Raw genomic sequence first — 15,102 nt, forward strand, 5'->3', positions numbered from 1 at the left:
GTGCAGAGCCGTAGGGGAAGGGAACCCAGGAGAACAGCTCTGTCACACGGCCTGCAGTCTCGGGTTTTATGGTGATGGCATTAGTTTCCGGGTTGTCTTTAGCTGATCATTCTGACTCAGAGTCCTTCTGGTGGTGCAGGCCTTCTTCAGCCCAGATGGATGCCAGAGAGAAGGATTCTGGGAGGTGGTTGGACATGTGGTGTCTCCTTTGGACCTTTCACAAATTCTTCCTGTTGGTGGAGGCCCATTAGTCCCGCGTTCCTTGCCAGAACCTCCTGTTGAAAAACAACTCATGGCAATGGTTACTAGGTGCCTGGCCAGGGTGGGATCAGTGCGCTTCCCCTAACACCCTGATCACCTGCACCATCTCCACTTAGCTGCAGAGGAAAGACTCAGCAGGCAGCTGAGAAGAGCTGACCAGTCCTGGGTAGAACAAGGTGAGCAGTCTTTGCCAGAAGACCGCCAAGGTCCCACTGACCAGGCTTTGTCTGAAGGACATTGTAGCCCTGAATGGCTTCCGCCAGAAGGACACTGTAGCAGTTGAATATACTCTGTGAAACGTTCCAAAGAAGAAGAGAACGACAAACAAGAGGCACAGGAAGCATATGAGCAAGCTACACCTGCTGCGCTGCAAAGAAACAGCAACTTGAGAGGCAAAAAAGGAGAGAGGAGAGGCTCCAAGGCTCTCCAAAAACAAGAAAATGCAAGTGCTCAAAACGTGGAGCCAAAACACTCACAGTGGCCAGACAAATTCGAAATCAGAAATGGAGTATTTTCTAAGAAAATACAGGAGAAGAATTAACGGGAAAAATTTAGGGTACAAATATCTACTTGCTGTTGAGTACTTTTGTATAGGGACTGTCCCTCCTAACATGTAACTAGATTTGTCAACATAAACTGGGTTGCGAGGAGATAGAACAGAAAAAAAAAAAAAAAGGTGTAGAATTCATGCTGTTTTCAAATAATTTCAATTCTCGTTCAGAGTTCAGTTGATCGGTTTCCTGGAGATGCGACAAGGACGTCAAGAATCATTCAACCAAACGTTTCCAAGTCGCTTCAAACGTCGTTTAAACCGGATTTCTATCTATTGCTTCATCAGGTTATTTCTGAAAGCAATACGACATCTTGGGTGCAATGGAAAGGAGAATCCAGGTTCTCGTAGCACCAGCAATCTTTCCTGTTCGAAAGCTCCAGATAGGTTGCATTGCATGCAGACAAATCAGTTTAATAAATTCCTTTATCACGTTTTGGTACGGTAATTCATTTGGCAGGAAGGGCATCATCTTGCCCTCGAGATAAGCCCACACAATGTGGCTTAGAAGTCGCAGGAGTAGGTCTTGCATGAAGCAAGTCGTTATCGCTATGTCGCAACACATAACGGATATCTCGTTTTGCTTTTGGTCAGGCCTGCGTCTTAATTCATAGAGGTGCCTCAGTGGCTCTGCAGAGAGGCCAGTGTCATTACAAACAGAAGTTGAAAGTCACCTAGTGAGGAGAGGCACCGCGCAGGGTGAGAGACCCAAGGGGAAGCGCCAGGTTTTCAAGAGCTTGTGGCCTCTTGAAGGGGGCGTGTCTAAGGCAGAGCTGAGAGCTGGTTGTTTTCAGAAGAGGGGGCAGGAAGTGGCGAGTGGGGTGGGGCCAAGCCCCCTGCTCAATATCGGTTTTTGAATACCCCGGGTGTGTTTGGAGCTCTGGAGGTGGTCTCTGATTCCCGGGCCCTGGACGGGGAGAAGTTGGCTAGGTGTGTGAGAATCAAATGCGGAGGTGCTTGTGTCTCCATAGAGCTGAGAAAGCTTGCTAGGGCTAGTGTCGTTGCACCCGAATCCCTGGGCACGTTGTGGCCATCAGAAGCCATGCAGAGACTCCAGATGGCGGGAGATACATTTCCCAAAGCTGCTTTAGTGCAGGAGTCTCTGAGGGCACTGACGGGCCTGTGTGTTGACTCTTAACTTGGAAGGAAAACGTGTAAATGAGCACTGGGTTGCCTCAGAACCCCGGGAAAGGACTAGGAGGTGTGAAATGTCTGTGTCCTTAGCACAGAAAAGGTGCTTGCACTGCATCTCCTTGAAGGCAGATGTCATCCTGTAGCCTCACACGGCCGCCCAGAGAAGTGTGGTGGGTCCGGCTGCTCCACACTCAAACCAGTAGAGCGGCCAGGTTGGTGGAAAGGAAAGTTTGCTTTGTTTCAGACGCCGGCAGGTCGCGGGGAGGATGGTGGACACCTGTCCAGAGGCCGACTGACCGCTCCCCCACCCTAACCCTTAGTGGCAACCAGTGGGGCCAGAGCTTTTCCAGACAGAAGTGTGAGGGGGCCGCTCTATGCAGAAACAGCCCAGGCAGCTGGTTGAGAGTCACCTTCAGATCGGTCATCAGTGGTCTGACCAACATCATCTTGATTGTTTTCGGGACAGTGAACCTTCAGGTCGAGGGTCGGTTCGATTGCTTGGCGAGAGGCCAGACAGGAAGTTCAGGCAAGGCTTTATTGGGGCTCTGGGTGCAGGAGGAAGGGAGCCAAACAAGTGACAGGTTCCCCTGGTTTGCACCCCAGCGGGATGGGGGGAGGGTGTCAGGGCATGCGGGGGACTGTGGTCCCTGAAGTGGGGTGAGTGCAGGCTGGGTCAGGGGTTGGGCTGGAGGGGTGAGATCGAGGTCTGCCCCCTCCCCACAGCCTTGGTGGGGTGTGTGCAGGCACCACAGCCAGGCTCCCGCTTTTGTTCTCCAGCTGGGACGTGGTGATTGGGTTTTTGATCTGCTTTCCTATCTTGTGCATCATTGGCCCCAACTGTTCATGTGGGGTCTTCCTGAAAGAGGGACTGAACTCTTGTCCCCGAAATTGGCAGGTGGACTCCTAAGCACTGGGCCGCTGGGGAAAGCCGGAACAATATATACAGAAAGGCCAGATCTGGGCCTCCTGTGGCCCTGGGCCTAAATGCTCACATCAGGAAGCCTGTGGGAGGTTTCTCTGCCCCTTTCATCCCCCTGACTTTATCCTCTAGGCGCCCATTTCTCCTCTGGGCTCCACTGGTATACTTCCTGATTAGGATGTGATTTGGTTTCAGAAATGGGCTTCTCAAACCATGCAGTGCCACCGCAGCCTCTCTGAATATTCGGCTACTGAGCAGGATTGTCTCCAAACCTGTCTGGTCTCAAGTCCACAATGTGAGCCTGCGGACCTCCACTCCCCTTCGCGTTTCTCTGAGCCAGATGTGCACTCCAGCCGCCTGGCCTCCACCCCCGACAGAGGGCTCCTGTCGACTCCCACCCCCACCCCTGCGCTTTCTCCTGCTGGAGACCCGCTCCCAGGCTAGGGTCCACGGTAGAGACCCTGGGCTGGACATCAGGCAGATCCCGCCAAAGAAACAGACCATCCACTGCACCGCATGTACTTATATCTTTATTTCACTCTGGTATCAGATTTCGAGTTTTTTTTCTTTCTTCGCGTTGTAGATGGAGGTCACCACGGGTCGGGGGAGTGGGGCATGGACAGGGTGTTTGGGGATGCGAGGAGAAGGAGTCTCATGGGTTGGATTCAGAAATAAGAACGTGAAGCAGAGAACGTGGCCATGTAACCATCTGCAGCCCTTCACGTGGAGCATTCGTGAGGCACGAGGCTTCCCATTTCAAAGAAAACTAAAGATTCAGCAAACTTACAAGATATTGCTTTGGAGGGAAAAGAAGGCTCACACGTCAGGCAAATCCCAGTGCACAGATCGGTACCCCAGGTGCAGGAAGGAGGACACCTTCCAAGGCCCGAACCTGGGCTCTTGTCTACCACTCAGAAATGAAGTGTCCCAGGAGACACACGTGCCGACAAAGCAGGAGATCTTCTTGGGAGAGGGCACCCGGGCGCAGAGCCGTAGGGGAAGGGAACCCAGGAGAACAGCTCTGTCACACGGCCTGCAGTCTCGGGTTTTATGGTGATGACATTAGTTTCCGGGTTGTCTTTAGCTGATCATTCTGACTCAGAGTCCTTCTGGTGGTGCAGGCCTTCTTCAGCCCAGATGGATGCCAGAGAGAAGGATTCTGGGAGGTGGTCGGACATGTGGTGTCTCCTTTGGACCTTTCACAAATTCTTCCTGTTGGTGGAGGCCCATTAGTCCCGCGTTCCTTGCCAGAACCTCCTGTTGAAAAACAACTCATGGCAATGGTTACTAGGTGCCTGGCCAGGGTGGGATCAGTGCGCTTCCCCTAACACCCTGATCACCTGCACCATCTCCACTTAGCTGCAGAGGAAAGACTCAGCAGGCAGCTGAGAAGAGCTGACCAGTCCTGGGTAGAACAAGGTGAGCAGTCTTTGCCAGAAGACCACCAAGGTCCCACTGACCAGGCTTTGTCTGAAGGACATTGTAGCCCTGAATGGCTTCCGCCAGAAGGACACTGTAGCAGTTGAATATACTCTGTGAAACGTTCCAAAGAAGAAGAGAACGACAAACAAGAGGCACAGGAAGCATATGAGCAAGCTACACCTGCTGCGCTGCAAAGAAACAGCAACTTGAGAGGCAAAAAAGGAGAGAGGAGAGGCTCCAAGGCTCTCCAAAAACAAGAAAATGCAAGTGCTCAAAACGTGGAGCCAAAACACTCACAGTGGCCAGACAAATTCGAAATCAGAAATGGAGTATTTTCTAAGAAAATACAGGAGAAGAATTAACGGGAAAAATTTAGGGTACAAATATCTACTTGCTGTTGAGTACTTTTGTATAGGGACTGTCCCTCCTAACATGTAACTAGATTTGTCAACATAAACTGGGTTGCGAGGAGATAGAACAGAAAAAAAAAAAAAAAAGGTGTAGAATTCATGCTGTTTTCAAATAATTTCAATTCTCGTTCAGAGTTCAGTTGATCGGTTTCCTGGAGATGCGACAAGGACGTCAAGAATCATTCAACCAAACGTTTCCAAGTCGCTTCAAACGTCGTTTAAACCGGATTACTATCTATTGCTTCATCAGGTTATTTCTGAAAGCAATACGACATCTTGGGTGCAATGGAAAGGAGAATCCAGGTTCTCGTAGCACCAGCAATCTTTCCTGTTCGAAAGCTCCAGATAGGTTGCATTGCATGCAGACAAATCAGTTTAATAAATTCCTTTATCACGTTTTGGTACGGTAATTCATTTGGCAGGAAGGGCATCATCTTGCCCTCGAGATAAGCCCACACAATGTGGCTTAGAAGTCGCAGGAGTAGGTCTTGCATGAAGCAAGTCGTTATCGCTATGTCGCAACACATAACGGATATCTCGTTTTGCTTTTGGTCAGGCCTGCGTCTTAATTCATAGAGGTGCCTCAGTGGCTCTGCAGAGAGGCCAGTGTCATTACAAACAGAAGTTGAAAGTCACCTAGTGAGGAGAGGCACCGCGCAGGGTGAGAGACCCAAGGGGAAGCGCCAGGTTTTCAAGAGCTTGTGGCCTCTTGAAGGGGGCGTGTCTAAGGCAGAGCTGAGAGCTGGTTGTTTTCAGAAGAGGGGGCAGGAAGTGGCGAGTGGGGTGGGGCCAAGCCCCCTGCTCAATATCGGTTTTTGAATACCCCGGGTGTGTTTGGAGCTCTGGAGGTGGTCTCTGATTCCCGGGCCCTGGACGGGGAGAAGTTGGCTAGGTGTGTGAGAATCAAATGCGGAGGTGCTTGTGTCTCCATAGAGCTGAGAAAGCTTGCTAGGGCTAGTGTCGTTGCACCCGAATCCCTGGGCACGTTGTGGCCATCAGAAGCCATGCAGAGACTCCAGATGGCGGGAGATACATTTCCCAAAGCTGCTTTAGTGCAGGAGTCTCTGAGGGCACTGACGGGCCTGTGTGTTGACTCTTAACTTGGAAGGAAAACGTGTAAATGAGCACTGGGTTGCCTCAGAACCCCGGGAAAGGACTAGGAGGTGTGAAATGTCTGTGTCCTTAGCACAGAAAAGGTGCTTGCACTGCATCTCCTTGAAGGCAGATGTCATCCTGTAGCCTCACACGGCCGCCCAGAGAAGTGTGGTGGGTCCGGCTGCTCCACACTCAAACCAGTAGAGCGGCCAGGTTGGTGGAAAGGAAAGTTTGCTTTGTTTCAGACGCCGGCAGGTCGCGGGGAGGATGGTGGACACCTGTCCAGAGGCCGACTGACCGCTCCCCCACCCTAACCCTTAGTGGCAACCAGTGGGGCCAGAGCTTTTCCAGACAGAAGTGTGAGGGGGCCGCTCTATGCAGAAACAGCCCAGGCAGCTGGTTGAGAGTCACCTTCAGATCGGTCATCAGTGGTCTGACCAACATCATCTTGATTGTTTTCGGGACAGTGAACCTTCAGGTCGAGGGTCGGTTCGATTGCTTGGCGAGAGGCCAGACAGGAAGTTCAGGCAAGGCTTTATTGGGGCTCTGGGTGCAGGAGGAAGGGAGCCAAACAAGTGACAGGTTCCCCTGGTTTGCACCCCAGCGGGATGGGGGGAGGGTGTCAGGGCATGCGGGGGAATGTGGTCCCTGAAGTGGGGTGAGTGCAGGCTGGGTCAGGGGTTGGGCTGGAGGGGTGAGATCGAGGTCTGCCCCCTCCCCACAGCCTTGGTGGGGTGTGTGCAGGCACCACAGCCAGGCTCCCGCTTTTGTTCTCCAGCTGGGACGTGGTGATTGGGTTTTTGATCTGCTTTCCTATCTTGTGCATCATTGGCCCCAACTGTTCATGTGGGGTCTTCCTGAAAGAGGGACTGAACTCTTGTCCCCGAAATTGGCAGGTGGACTCCTAAGCACTGGGCCGCTGGGGAAAGCCGGAACAATATATACAGAAAGGCCAGATCTGGGCCTCCTGTGGCCCTGGGCCTAAATGCTCACATCAGGAAGCCTGTGGGAGGTTTCTCTGCCCCTTTCATCCCCCTGACTTTATCCTCTAGGCGCCCATTTCTCCTCTGGGCTCCACTGGTATACTTCCTGATTAGGATGTGATTTGGTTTCAGAAATGGGCTTCTCAAACCATGCAGTGCCACCGCAGCCTCTCTGAATATTCGGCTACTGAGCAGGATTGTCTCCAAACCTGTCTGGTCTCAAGTCCACAATGTGAGCCTGCGGACCTCCACTCCCCTTCGCGTTTCTCTGAACCAGATGTGCACTCCAGCCGCCTGGCCTCCGCCCCCGACAGAGGGCTCCTGTCGACTCCCACCCCCACCCCTGCGCTTTCTCCTGCTGGAGACCCGCTCCCAGGCTAGGGTCCACGGTAGAGACCCTGGGCTGGACATCAGGCAGATCCCGCCAAAAAAACAGACCATCCACTGCACCGCATGTACTTATATCTTTATTTCACTCTGGTATCAGATTTCGAGTTTTTTTTCTTTCTTCGCGTTGTAGATGGAGGTCACCACGGGTCGGGGGAGTGGGGCATGGACAGGGTGTTTGGGGATGCGAGGAGAAGGAGTCTCATGGGTTGGATTCAGAAATAAGAATGTGAAGCGGAGAACGTGGCCATGTATCCATCTGCAGCCCTTCACGTGGAGCATTCGTGAGGCACGAGGCTTCCCATTTCAAAGAAAACTAAAGATTCAGCAAACTTACAAGATATTGCTTTGGAGGGAAAAGAAGGCTCACACGTCAGGCAAATCCCAGTGCACAGATCGGTACCCCAGGTGCAGGAAGGAGGACACCTTCCAAGGCCCGAACCTGGGCTCTTGTCTACCACTCAGAAATGAAGTGTCCCAGGAGACACACGTGCCGACAAAGCAGGAGATCTTCCTGGGAGAGGGCACCCGGGTGCAGAGCCGTAGGGGAAGGGAACCCAGGAGAACAGCTCTGTCACACGGCCTGCAGTCTCGGGTTTTATGGTGATGGCATTAGTTTCCGGGTTGTCTTTAGCCGATCATTCTGACTCAGAGTCCTTCTGGTGGTGCAGGCCTTCTTCAGCCCAGATGGATGCCAGAGAGAAGGATTCTGGGAGGTGGTTGGACATGTGGTGTCTCCTTTGGACCTTTCACAAATTCTTCCTGTTGGTGGAGGCCCATTAGTCCCGCGTTCCTTGCCAGAACCTCCTGTTGAAAAACAACTCATGGCAATGGTTACTAGGTGCCTGGCCAGGGTGGGATCAGTGCGCTTCCCCTAACACCCTGATCACCTGCACCATCTCCACTTAGCTGCAGAGGAAAGACTCAGCAGGCAGCTGAGAAGAGCTGACCAGTCCTGGGTAGAACAAGGTGAGCAGTCTTTGCCAGAAGACCGCCAAGGTCCCACTGACCAGGCTTTGTCTGAAGGACATTGTAGCCCTGAATGGCTTCCGCCAGAAGGACACTGTAGCAGTTGAATATACTCTGTGAAACGTTCCAAAGAAGAAGAGAACGACAAACAAGAGGCACAGGAAGCATATGAGCAAGCTACACCTGCTGCGCTGCAAAGAAACAGCAACTTGAGAGGCAAAAAAGGAGAGAGGAGAGGCTCCAAGGCTCTCCAAAAACAAGAAAGTGCAAGTGCTCAAAACGTGGAGCCAAAACACTCACAGTGGCCAGACAAATTCGAAATCAGAAATGGAGTATTTTCTAAGAAAATACAGGAGAAGAATTAACGGGAAAAATTTAGGGTACAAATATCTACTTGCTGTTGAGTACTTTTGTATAGGGACTGTCCCTCCTAACATGTAACTAGATTTGTCAACATAAACTGGGTTGCGAGGAGATAGAACAGAAAAAAAAAAAAAAAAGGTGTAGAATTCATGCTGTTTTCAAATAATTTCAATTCTCGTTCAGAGTTCAGTTGATCGGTTTCCTGGAGATGCGACAAGGACGTCAAGAATCATTCAACCAAACGTTTCCAAGTCGCTTCAAACGTCGTTTAAACCGGATTACTATCTATTGCTTCATCAGGTTATTTCTGAAAGCAATACGACATCTTGGGTGCAATGGAAAGGAGAATCCAGGTTCTCGTAGCACCAGCAATCTTTCCTGTTCGAAAGCTCCAGATAGGTTGCATTGCATGCAGACAAATCAGTTTAATAAATTCCTTTATCACGTTTTGGTACGGTAATTCATTTGGCAGGAAGGGCATCATCTTGCCCTCGAGATAAGCCCACACAATGTGGCTTAGAAGTCGCAGGAGTAGGTCTTGCATGAAGCAAGTCGTTATCGCTATGTCGCAACACATAACGGATATCTCGTTTTGCTTTTGGTCAGGCCTGCGTCTTAATTCATAGAGGTGCCTCAGTGGCTCTGCAGAGAGGCCAGTGTCATTACAAACAGAAGTTGAAAGTCACCTAGTGAGGAGAGGCACCGCGCAGGGTGAGAGACCCAAGGGGAAGCGCCAGGTTTTCAAGAGCTTGTGGCCTCTTGAAGGGGGCGTGTCTAAGGCAGAGCTGAGAGCTGGTTGTTTTCAGAAGAGGGGGCAGGAAGTGGCGAGTGGGGTGGGGCCAAGCCCCCTGCTCAATATCGGTTTTTGAATACCCCGGGTGTGTTTGGAGCTCTGGAGGTGGTCTCTGATTCCCGGGCCCTGGACGGGGAGAAGTTGGCTAGGTGTGTGAGAATCAAATGCGGAGGTGCTTGTGTCTCCATAGAGCTGAGAAAGCTTGCTAGGGCTAGTGTCGTTGCACCCGAATCCCTGGGCACGTTGTGGCCATCAGAAGCCATGCAGAGACTCCAGGTGGCGGGAGATACATTTCCCAAAGCTGCTTTAGTGCAGGAGTCTCTGAGGGCACTGACGGGCCTGTGTGTTGACTCTTAACTTGGAAGGAAAACGTGTAAATGAGCACTGGGTTGCCTCAGAACCCCGGGAAAGGACTAGGAGGTGTGAAATGTCTGTGTCCTTAGCACAGAAAAGGTGCTTGCACTGCATCTCCTTGAAGGCAGATGTCATCCTGTAGCCTCACACGGCCGCCCAGAGAAGTGTGGTGGGTCCGGCTGCTCCACACTCAAACCAGTAGAGCGGCCAGGTTGGTGGAAAGGAAAGTTTGCTTTGTTTCAGACGCCGGCAGGTCGCGGGGAGGATGGTGGACACCTGTCCAGAGGCCGACTGACCGCTCCCCCACCCTAACCCTTAGTGGCAACCAGTGGGGCCAGAGCTTTTCCAGACAGAAGTGTGAGGGGGCCGCTCTATGCAGAAACAGCCCAGGCAGCTGGTTGAGAGTCACCTTCAGATCGGTCATCAGTGGTCTGACCAACATCATCTTGATTGTTTTCGGGACAGTGAACTTTCAGGTCGAGGGTCGGTTCGATTGCTTGGCGAGAGGCCAGACAGGAAGTTCAGGCAAGGCTTTATTGGGGCTCTGGGTGCAGGAGGAAGGGAGCCAAACAAGTGACAGGTTCCCCTGGTTTGCACCCCAGCGGGATGGGGGGAGGGTGTCAGGGCATGCGGGGGACTGTGGTCCCTGAAGTGGGGCGAGTGCAGGCTGGGTCAGGGGTTGGGCTGGAGGGGTGAGATCGAGGTCTGCCCCCTCCCCACAGCCTTGGTGGGGTGTGTGCAGGCACCACAGCCAGGCTCCCGCTTTTGTTCTCCAGCTGGGACGTGGTGATTGGGTTTTTGATCTGCTTTCCTATCTTGTGCATCATTGGCCCCAACTGTTCATGTGGGGTCTTCCTGAAAGAGGGACTGAACTCTTGTCCCCGAAATTGGCAGGTGGACTCCTAAGCACTGGGCCGCTGGGGAAAGCCGGAACAATATATACAGAAAGGCCAGATCTGGGCCTCCTGTGGCCCTGGGCCTAAATGCTCACATCAGGAAGCCTGTGGGAGGTTTCTCTGCCCCTTTCATCCCCCTGACTTTATCCTCTAGGCGCCCATTTCTCCTCTGGGCTCCACTGGTATACTTCCTGATTAGGATGTGATTTGGTTTCAGAAATGGGCTTCTCAAACCATGCAGTGCCACCGCAGCCTCTCTGAATATTCGGCTACTGAGCAGGATTGTCTCCAAACCTGTCTGGTCTCAAGTCCACAATGTGAGCCTGCGGACCTCCACTCCCCTTCGCGTTTCTCTGAACCAGATGTGCACTCCAGCCGCCTGGCCTCCGCCCCCGACAGAGGGCTCCTGTCGACTCCCACCCCCACCCCTGCGCTTTCTCCTGCTGGAGACCCGCTCCCAGGCTAGGGTCCACGGTAGAGACCCTGGGCTGGACATCAGGCAGATCCCGCCAAAGAAACAGGCCATCCACTGCACCGCATGTATTTATATCTTTATTTTACGCCGGTGTCAGATTTCGTTTTCTTTTGTTTTTTCTTCGCGTAGTAGATGGAGGTCACCACGGGTCAGGGGAGTGGGGCATGGACAGGGTGTTTGGGGATGCGAGGAGAAGGAGTCTCATGGGTTGGATTCAGAAATAAGAACGTGAAGCAGAGAACGTGGCCATGTAACCATCTGCAGCCCTTCACGTGGAGCATTCGTGAGGCACGAGGCTTCCCATTTCAAAGAAAACTAAAGATTCAGCAAACTTACAAGATATTGCTTTGGAGGGAAAAGAAGGCTCACACGTCAGGCAAATCCCAGTGCACAGATCGGTACCCCAGGTGCAGGAAGGAGGACACCTTCCAAGGCCCGAACCTGGGCTCTTGTCTACCACTCAGAAATGAAGTGTCCCAGGAGACACACGTGCCGACAAAGCAGGAGATCTTCCTGGGACAGGGCACCCGGGTGCAGAGCCGTAGGGGAAGGGAACCCAGGAGAACAGCTCTGTCACACGGCCTGCAGTCTCGGGTTTTATGGTGATGGCATTAGTTTCCGGGTTGTCTTTAGCCGATCATTCTGACTCAGAGTCCTTCTGGTGGTGCAGGCCTTCTTCAGCCCAGATGGATGCCAGAGAGAAGGATTCTGGGAGGTGGTCGGACATGTGGTGTCTCCTTTGGACCTTTCACAAATTCTTCCTGTTGGTGGAGGCCCATTAGTCCCGCGTTCCTTGCCAGAACCTCCTGTTGAAAAACAACTCATGGCAATGGTTACTAGGTGCCTGGCCAGGGTGGGATCAGTGCGCTTCCCCTAACACCCTGATCACCTGCACCATCTCCACTTAGCTGCAGAGGAAAGACTCAGCAGGCAGCTGAGAAGAGCTGACCAGTCCTGGGTAGAACAAGGTGAGCAGTCTTTGCCAGAAGACCGCCAAGGTCCCACTGACCAGGCTTTGTCTGAAGGACATTGTAGCCCTGAATGGCTTCCGCCAGAAGGACACTGTAGCAGTTGAATATACTCTGTGAAACGTTCCAAAGAAGAAGAGAACGACAAACAAGAGGCACAGGAAGCATATGAGCAAGCTACACCTGCTGCGCTGCAAAGAAACAGCAACTTGAGAGGCAAAAAAGGAGAGAGGAGAGGCTCCAAGGCTCTCCAAAAACAAGAAAATGCAAGTGCTCAAAACGTGGAGCCAAAACACTCACAGTGGCCAGACAAATTCGAAATCAGAAATGGAGTATTTTCTAAGAAAATACAGGAGAAGAATTAACGGGAAAAATTTAGGGTACCAGTATCTACTTGCTGTTCAGTACTTTTGTATAGGGACTGTCCCTCCCAACACGTAACTAGATTTGTCAACATAAACTGGGTTGCGAAGAGATAGAACAGAAAAAAAAAAAAAAAGGTGTAGAATTCATGCTGTTTTCAAATAGTTTCAATTCTCGTTCAGAGTTCAGTTGATCGGTTTCCTGGAGATGCGACAAGGACGTCAAGAATCATTCAACCAAACGTTTCCAAGTCGCTTCAAACGTTGTTTAAACCAGATTTCTACCTATTGCTTCATCAGGTTCTTTCTGAAAGCAATACGACATCTTGGGTGCAATGGAAACAAGAATCCAGGTTCTCGTAGCACCAGCAATCTTTCCTGTTCGAAAGCTCCAAATAGGTTGCATTGCATGCAGACAAATCAGTTTAATAAATTCCTTTATCACGTTTTGGTACGGTAATTCATTTGGCAGGAAGGGCATCATCTTGCCCTCGAGATAAGCCCACACAATGTGGCTTAGAAGTCACAGGAGTAGGTCTTGCAGGAAGGAAGTCGTTCTCGCTAAGTCGCAACACATAACGGATATCTCGTTTTGCTTTCGGTCAGGCTGTGCCTGCGTCTTAATTCATAGAGGTGCCTCAGTGGCTCTGCAGAGAGGCCAGTGTCATTACAAACAGAAGTTGAAAGTCACCTAGTGAGGAGAGGCACCGCGCAGGGTGCAGAGACCCAAGGGGAAGCGCCAGGTTTTCAAGAGCTTGTGGCCTCTTGAAGGGCGCGTGTCTAAGGCAGAGCTGAGAGCTGGTTGTTTTCAGAAGAGGGGGCAGGAAGTGGCGAGTGGGGTGGGGCCAAGCCCCCTGCTCAATATCGGTTTTTGAATACCCCGGGTGTGTTTGGAGCTCTGGAGGTGGTCTCTGAGAGCCGGGGACCTGGACGGGGAGAAGTCCGGCTAGGTGTGTGAGAATCAAATACGGAGGTGCTTGTGTCTCCATAGAGCTGAGAAAGCTTGCTAGGGCTAGTGTCGTTGCACCCGAATCCCTGGGCACGTTGTGGCCATCAGAAGCCATGCAGAGACTCCAGGTGGCGGGAGATACATTTCCCAAAGCTGCTTTAGTGCAGGAGTCTCTGAGGGCACTGACGGGCCTGTGTGTTGACTCTTAACTTGGAAGGAAAACGTGTAAATGAGCACTGGGTTGCCTCAGAACCCCAGGAAAGGACTAGGAGGTGTGAAATGTCTGTGTCCTTAGCACAGAAAAGGTGCTTGCACTGCATCTCCTTGAAGGCAGATGTCATCCTGTAGCCTCACACGGCTGCCCAGAGAAGTGTGGTGGGTCCGGCTGCTCCCCACTCAAAGCAGTCGAGCGGCCAGGTTGGTGGAAAGGAAAGTTTGCTTTGTTTCAGACGCCGGCAGGTCGGGGGGAGGATGGTGGACAACTGTCCAGAGGCCGACTGACCGCTCCCCCACCCAAACCCTTAGTGGCAACCAGTGGGGCCAGAGCTTTTCCAGACAGAAGTGTGAGGGGGCCGCTCTATGCAGAAACAGCCCAGGCAGCTGGTTGAGAGTCACCTTCAGATCGGTCATCAGTGGTCTGACCAACATCATCTTGATTGTTTTCGGGACAGTGAACTTTCAGGTCGAGGGTCGGTTCGATTGCTTGATGAGAGGCCAGACAGGAAGTTCAGGCAAGGCTTTATTGGGGCTCTGGGTGCAGGAGGAAGGGAGCCAAACAAGTGACAGGTTCCCCTGGTTTGCACCCCAGCGGGATGGGGGGAGGGTGTCAGGGCATGCGGGGGACTGTGGTCCCTGAAGTGGGGCGAGTGCAGGCTGGGTCAGGGGTTGGGCTGGAGGGGTGAGATCGAGGTCTGCCCCCTCCCCACAGCCTTGGTGGGGTGTGTGCAGGCACCACAGCCAGGCTCCCGCTTTTGTTCTCCAGCTGGGACGTGGTGATTGGGTTTTTGATCTGCTTTCCTATCTTGTGCATCATTGGCCCCAACTGTTCATGTGGGGTCTTCCTGAAAGAGGGACTGAACTCTTGTCCCCGAAATTGGCAGGTGGACTCCTAAGCACTGGGCCGCTGGGGAAAGCCGGAACAATATATACAGAAAGGCCAGATCTGGGCCTCCTGTGGCCCTGGGCCTAAAACCTTCACATCAGGAAGCCTGTGGGAGGTTTCTCTGCCCCTTCAACCCCCCGACTTTATCCTCTAGGCGCCCATTTCTCCTCTGGGCTCCACTGGTATACTTCCTGATTAGGATGTGATTTGGTTTCAGAAATGGGCTTCTCAAACCATGCAGTGCCACCGCAGCCTCTCTGAATATTCGGCTACTGAGCAGGATTGTCTCCAAACCTGTCTGGTCTCAAGTCCACAATGTGAGCCTGCGGACCTCCACTCCCCTTCGCGTTTCTCTGAACCAGATGTGCACTCCAGCCGCCTGGCCTCCGCCCCCGACAGAGGGCTCCTGTCGACTCCCACCCCCACCCCTGCGCTTTCTCCTGCTGGAGACCCGCTCCCAGGCTAGGGTCCACGGTAGAGACCCTGGGCTGGACATCAGGCAGATCCCGCCAAAAAAACAGACCATCCACTGCACCGCATGTATTTATATCTTTATTTTACTCCGGTGTCAGATTTCGATTTGTTTTGTTTTTTCTTCGCGTAGTAGATGGAGGTCACCACGGGTCAGGGGAGTGGGGCATGGACAGGGTGTTTGGGGATGCGAGGAGAAGGAGTCTCATGGGTTGGATTCAGAAATAAGAACGTGAAGC

This window comes from Cervus elaphus, chromosome 4 (assembly GCF_910594005.1).
Source record: "Cervus elaphus chromosome 4, mCerEla1.1, whole genome shotgun sequence".
Classification (NCBI taxonomy): domain Eukaryota; kingdom Metazoa; phylum Chordata; class Mammalia; order Artiodactyla; family Cervidae; genus Cervus; species Cervus elaphus.